The sequence below is a fragment of the Silene latifolia genome, chromosome 1 (genome assembly GCF_048544455.1).
Source record: "Silene latifolia isolate original U9 population chromosome 1, ASM4854445v1, whole genome shotgun sequence".
NCBI classification, from domain to species: domain Eukaryota; kingdom Viridiplantae; phylum Streptophyta; class Magnoliopsida; order Caryophyllales; family Caryophyllaceae; genus Silene; species Silene latifolia.
In genome coordinates, this window is record NC_133526.1 from 133,352,412 (window position 1) to 133,360,214 (window position 7,803).

Consider the following 7,803-nt stretch of genomic DNA (forward strand, 5'->3'; position numbering starts at 1 on the left):
TCCAAGTTGATTTGTATCGCTTGGTTGAGTCTTATTTTTATGATAATCCCCTTATACTATACCGTATTGCTTGACTTATCTTTACGCCTCTTTCGGACTGTCCTGCCGATTGTGGGGTTAGCTCATATTTTCCGTCTCTTTCGGACTGTCCTGCCGATTGTGGGTTCTCGATTTCCGTTTTAGGGTTCGGGTCTTGGATGCGGACTGTCCTGCCGCATGTCGAATCGGGAACTGTGCTGTCTCGAGAGTCTGGCCAGATTTAGACTAAGACTGAGTCTTGGGAGTACCATTGTCGTCCTACCAGGGGAATTATATTTTGATATATGAGTAGTAAAGGTCTTGCTTGGTTTTAGATATTGGTATTTATCTTTCAAGGCAAGAGTTATGCCTTCTGTTGTTTGTCTTGGTCCTATCGGATACTAGGGCTGAGCTATAAGCCCTCTAGTTGCGATATGATCGTCGGGATTGATGTTCCCATCCGTTTTTATGGTGAGATGCGAGCCATAAGTATGAATGTGACATTAGTAGCCACGTCCCGTGCAATGTTTGCCAAGTGGTTTTCCAAATAATGGCTACGGTTTTTATTCTTGTAGTTTGCATTGGTTGATCCCTTACGTAAATATTCCACATGATTCGGATTCTAATCTCATATCTATGTTATAGTCCCTAGAAATGCGTGCATTTTTTTGTAAATGACCGTATTCTTGTCTTTCATATTATTTAATTGTCTCATATGAGTAGTTTAATCGTTATCATGCTAATGTTGATCTATCTCGTTCTATCTCATTAAATTGCCATGTTTAAATATAAACTTGATATTCATATCTTTTGTAAGTATCTTACATGAATTACCTGTTTCAGTTCTTTGTTATGTTCATTTCGACAATTTGTGGCTGGGAGAACCTTGAGTTACTCCCCACTGACTGTGGCGTTCATATTTACATGAATGACAGGTATTAGTGGTGCATTCATGGGGTGAAGACATGTGTGAGCTAGCGAGCACTTTGACCTTGTAGTCGGTTTATTAGGATTGATTAGACTCACCTTTTATTGTATTGTCATTCGAGGGATATATTTTCCCTCACCTTGACTATCACGTTTGTATAATTTAATCTTTATTTCCGCAATCTTTTATCTGTGTTTTAGATTTTAATGAACCCGCGCTTTAAATTTTAAAAGTTTCAAAAATTTCCTAATTTCCGCTTGAATTTTATAAGTTATAATTTCCGCGTTTTCGCAGGGTGTCGCAGTATCACGTATGTGCATGGATTAGAGTGTATCACTAATATAATTAATAAATAATTATTATAAATTGATGTATAAATAGTTTATAATTAATTAATGATGTAGTAAGTAATTATAGTTATTGCTTACCTTAGGTGACGATTTTGTTGAAGCGTGCTTTTAAATAAATTGCTTGGATTGCGTATTTGGATTTGCTGAAAAGGTAGGAATTTCCTACTCAACTCGAGATTTATTGTTAAGTGAACGTATATTTAATTGTGATGGTTGATGAGATTAATGTTAATATTGAGATTTATTATTGGAGACGGAATTTGTGTGTATGCTAAGTTATTAACGGAGCCGTATGACTGGATGGTTACTGTTCATTATTGTTGGTTATATATGGCGTGGTGCGATGGTTGATAAGTTGAGCATAACACGGAGGGTGTTACTGCCAGTTGTGCATAGCGAGTTATCGTTACTGCCAGATGTGCATAGTAAGTAATTACTACTGCCAGAGATAGTTGTGCATAGTAAGTGATTACTACTGCCAGTTGTGCATAGTACGGAGGGTACTACTGCCAGTTGAGCATAGTATGAGAGCCCCACTGCCAATTGAGTTGAGCATAGCACGGTGTTAAGTAGGTTGTGCTACTGACAGTGACGTAAATGAGTTATACTGATGAAGTGATGAGAATTTGAAGGATGTTTATTTTGGTTGCATTATTATTGTTGTTTGGTTATTCCTACTCAACCTCGTGGTTGACGGTGTATTCGTGAACACCTGTGATGAACCATAATGAGGAGCAGATTTGACGGGTTGGTTCGGATTCAAACTCGTCGTTAAAAGCTACCCACCAAAACAATATTTATAACTTCACAAACTAATCTTAGCAAAGAGGCAAGTAAAGGTCGGATCCCAAGGGACGGGTATTGATGTAGGCTTTTCAATTACAAATGCTCGTGTCTTAGGGTGTCACAATTTGGGTTGAGATGAGATTGGTCTAAACTAATTAACAAGATAAAAGTAAAGCAATGAAAACAAGCAAGATGATTAAAAAGGGATGTAAACAATTGATTAAAGGCACTAGGGTATCATGGTTTCATAGGGGATTCATGGTAGTTGATCATATAAACATGTTCTCAATTAGATGCAAGCACTTATTGTTGTGATGGGATCGAGTTGGTGTATAAGCTTACAATCCCTAAGAAGGTTTGGGTCCCGGAGCCGAATCGATTAGATTGTACAACACCTACAAGTCGACTTAATCCTTCTTATTCAACTATATGCATGGTCTAATGAGACTCGAGTTGGTGTATAAGCTTACAAGCCTCATTGAAGAGATAGGTGATGGATAAAAAAATGCAAGGATTCATAGGCTCGCATTTCATCAAACATAACATGTGCATAAGTTGAAATCACAAAAAGCAAGCAAATTAATTATGAAGACATATTAGATTAAGCATGAATCAATCCCCATGTTGGTTTCCCCTAATTCCCCATTAACCCTAGCTAAGGAAACTACTCACTCATTATCAAGTTTAGCATGCTAACAAGGTTGATAATCATATTAACAAAGCAAAACATGATGAATAAATGAAAGTGATTAACAATAATTAAACAAGATTAAGAGAGAATTATACCTATGAAGATGATCTAAAATAATAAAACAAAGAATAATAGAAGTACTTGATGATTGATGGAAGGTTGTCAATCCTCCAAATAAACCCAAATAATCTTCTAATTACCCAAAATAAAGGAAGAACAATAGAGAAATTAAGAAAAGATTAAGATGTGATTAATATTGAGAAATTGTATTACAACTAAATTAAGACTAATTTTAGAAAATTACAAAGTGATTAAGGATGGACTAAGATAGCTTAAGGGATGATCAAGAGTGCATGCTAATCTAGGTAGTACAAAGGGGTATTTATACTAAAGATTAGGTACAAAGATTAGGGTTACTAAGGGCTTAAATGACTATTAAGTCCCTAAGAAAAGTCGAGGAAATGCTCCTCTCGAAGGAAATGAGCGGATTCCCATGCTAGTCTTGCCACGATCCGCTCGTCTTGAAGTAAGGCAAGGGCTCTACTGTCTTAGGATCCGCTCGGATCCAGGGGAAGACGCTCGGCTCCTTGGACTGCAATCCGCTCGTCTTGGGAACAAGACGCCCGGATCTTGGTGTTGTGAGACGCACGGATCGTGCCTGATCTGCTCGGATTCCTGGGCAGATTGCTTCTCTTCTTTTCCTCCTTAACAATCCGCAAGGATCATTTCGGGGATGCAATGATCCTTTCATCATTGCCCATTTCACTTTATTATCTACTTAGTCCTCTAGTGTTGGTCTTCTCTTTGATTCTTGGTCATTAGGTGCAATCCATTTAGCTCCATTTCGCCTCATAAATGCAAGGTTAGCACTCCTTCCCTACCAAGGGGACAAAACCTCAAAGAATATGAAAAATGGGAAACTAAAGATAGTAAATGACCCAATTATGTGCTATAAAGCATAGGAACGAGGTTAATTCGGGGACTAAATGTGCTCAAATATGAGTCACATCAAACATACCCAAACCGAACCTTTGCTCGTCCCGAGTAACGAGGTGACTACAACTAGGAACTTTATTTAAGCTAACCTACTAATATAGCCGATATGAGACAATTAACGGGTCTCACTCCGGCCCTTCAACTCACAACAAGACAACCATGAGGTAGGATGTCTTCTTGCAAGGCAAGGTGGGGCTTGCCAAAATGGCGACACATCCAATCATTAAGCACGCAAAAACAAGTAATGGATGCGTCTACAAAAATGAATAGCCACTTTCCTCATCTAAGTGGCGGAAATTATCTAGAAGGGAAGCAATCTAAGGGTACACATTCCATCATAGATATGGTTTCTTCAAACTACTAAGCCTAGAAGGATACCAATAAATCACCTCCAAGTTGTGTCAAGCTAGGGTACCTTTGTCCTCAATTGTTAAATGATTTTGTCAAGAGTAGACTCCCTATGGTGTTAGAAACACTGGAGGATCGCGGAATTCCCCTTCTTGCCTAGACAAGAAGAAGGGTCGTCCCCTCTCTACCATGCACAAAAGTGGATTCGGTGGATAAAGGGATCATTTGTATTTTGAGTTTCATATGGGAGTTTGCTTTTGTTGTTGTTTTTCCCTCCAATTTCTTGTGGCATTTGACATTTGAGAACAATTTCTTTTTGCCATTTTTTTGATGTTTGGCATTTCATTACTTGACAACTTTCATTTTTTTGCATTTTCTTTTGAACATTTTCAAAGCCACCTCATTTGTAGCGAGGGTGCTTATTTTTGAAGCATAGGAGTTCTTATTTTTGTACTCCTCTTTTCTTTGATGCATTTTGCAAATTTTTTTTCTTTTTCATTTCAATGCTTGAACTCAAATTTTGATAATTTTTGTGCCCATTCCCTTTTTGTTGACAAAATGTGGTAGAATGTGGAAGATGGTTGCATGGTTTCAAGGGTCACCTTGGAATAAACGGTAGCCAAGGAGTTATCACACCACAAGGTACTCTTGACTAAACCTTAATCCATGGGTCAAAGGATACTAGCATGATACATCATAGGGTGTTTTAGAAGCATTCTAATGAGCAAAGTCTTAAGAAGAAAAAGTATCTACAAAGGCCTTATATACACTTGTCAAGCTTCCCAAATAGATGTTTTCACAAAATTTTTCCTAAAATGCAACTATATGCCATGATGCAACTAACATTTATACAACCTAATGCATATGCTTCTATCAACTAGTATGCCACATAAGCTAAATGCAACTCCTACAATCACATTGGTATATACCGCATCAAACAAAATAAAGTCACATAGTTATTAATGTAACACCCCCATACTCCAAGTGCCTTACCAGGACCACTCGGGTATGAAGACATCACCATCTCGGTTGCCCGAGGTATGATAATCAAATAGACAAAACAGAAACAACGTTTATTATAAATGGTTTAATGAATAAATACAATCCTCAAAACCAAACCAAAGTACGATACAATATTCTCAAATGACTGTCTAACTGAAAAGTAAATAAACTAAGGCTACAGCGGAAGACTCCTATCGTCACGTCGTGGCATCCTAGCTATCCCAGTACTCATCTCAATACCTGCTCAATATCTGCTCACCATCCCCGAATGGATCACCGCAGGTTTACAAAACAACACCAGGGTCAGTACTAATCACACAATCAATATAGACAACAATAATAAGATAAACAGACAATTTGAATCACACACACACACACACACACACACCAACTCCCATCATCTCAATACGACCGTCCACTGGACCACCACGCCATGGGGGACCGCAGCCGTTCCCACCTAAGCCCCGCTCATCGTACGAGCGATAACCCTGTCCCATTAATGTGCACATCCCCTTCCGTGGCGGGTTCCACGAAGGGCGAAACTAGGGCGTGAAGTCACTCCCGCAAGTGACCCCACTCAGCCGAGAACGTATCTCGAGAACCATCAACAGCAATCACAACCACGAACACAACACAATCATCATATCAAACAACTAACTACAGCACATCACCAATATCCCATTATGGGACTAATACTGAGTAGGAACTCCTACCTGGAAAGTACAACAAGCAGACGGTATCTACAGCTGTATCAAAACGCCTCTTCTACGAATCCTCCTCCTAACACATCACACATAAAGACTACACATCACATACTACTCAAAAAAACCCCCAATCCCTAAATTAGGGTTTAACCAATCTTAGCAAAACATTATAAAAATTATATTAAAAGCTTACCCTCGACGCAAGGAACTCAACGATACGAACTACGACACGAACTGACCGTCTGAACTCCGGGAATTGCTAAGAATGCGATTAGGAAGATGAAGTGGCTGCTTTCTTTCTTAAACAGGGTTTTAGGTTTTGTAAAAGTGATTTAAAACAATGACGATTATGTTTAAATACCTTAATCGCATAATTAACAAAACCCGAGAAAACTCCCCGTAAAACCGGACACTCGATCGAGTACCCAAGGTACTCGATCGAGTACCCCCTTACTCGATCGAGTACCCCAGCTACTCGATCGAGTACCCAACAGGTCAGAAACTATTTTATTTCGCAACTTGCCCTTACTCGACAGAGTAAGGGCTACTCGATAGAGTACCCCAAGACATATAAATACGGAGTATTACAGTCTTCCCTCCTTAAAAGGAACTTCGTCCCCGAAGTTCAAACCACTACTAAACAAAGGTACTCTCCCAACATTCCCGACTCAGCAACCGAACAGAAAACATGATACTAACCCAACTTATCCCGACAAACATCCCGACACAACATATAAAAGGTGTATAAAACTCTTAAAACTCTCGCGATCATCTCCTACCCCCCTAAAAGAAACAAGGTTACGTCCCCGTAACCATACATACCTGATCAAAAAGGAAAGGGTAACGCTCTTTCATGATATCCTCTGCCTCCCATGTAGCTTCCTCGGTCTCGTGGTTAGACCAAAGGATCTTAAGCAAAACTGTCTCACCACTCCTGGTCTTTCTAACCTTTCGGTCTAGAATCTGCTTAGGCACCTCAAGATATGATAAGGACTCATCTAGCTCTAAGCTCTCTGCCTCCAACACATGTGACGGGTCACTCACATACTTCCGCAGCTGCGATACATGAAACACATTATGCACTCTCTCCAACGCAGCTGGTAAAGCCAAACGATAAGCAACTTCCCCAACTCGCTCTAAGATCTCATAAGGCCCTATAAACTTCTGACTTAGCTTGCCTTTCTTCCCAAATCTCATAACTCCACGCATCGGAGACACTTTCAGAAGAACCTTGTCCCCAACTTGAAACTCTATGTCCCGACGATGTAGGTCTGCATAACTCTTTTGTCGATCCTGGGCTGCTCTCATCCGTTCCCTGATCATCTTAATCTGTTCCACCATCTCATGCACCATCTCTGGTCCTAAAACCACTTTGCCTCGATTATCGTCCCAACAGATTGGACTCCTACACCTCCTCCCATACAAAGCCTCAAACGGTGCCATACCTATACTGGTGTGATAGCTGTTGTTGTAAGAAAATTCTATCAGGTCCAACCTCTGCTCCCAGCTACCACCAAAATCCATCACACAAGCCCGCAACATATCCTCAAGAGTCTTGATTGTTCTCTCAGTCTACCCATCTGTCGCAGGATGAAATGCTGTACTCATCTTCAAAGCTGTTCCCAACGATTCCTGCAACTCCTTCCAAAACCTCGATATAAACCTCGCATCTCTGTCAGACACTATGTCCTTAGGGACTCCATGTAACTTAAGCACGTTCTTTCGATAGGCCATAGCCAATTGTGCCTTAGTCCATGTATCTTTCATTGGAACAAAGTGAGCTGACTTGGTCAGACGATCCACTATCACCCAAATCATGTTGTTACCTTGTTGACTCTTAGGCAAACCCACAATGAAATCCATGGAAATGGATTCCCACTTCCACTCAGGCACCTCTAAAGACTGAATCTTACCTTGTGGTCTTCTCTGTTCCCCTTTAACTCTTTGGCATGTCAAACAACGGACACAAACTCAAATTGT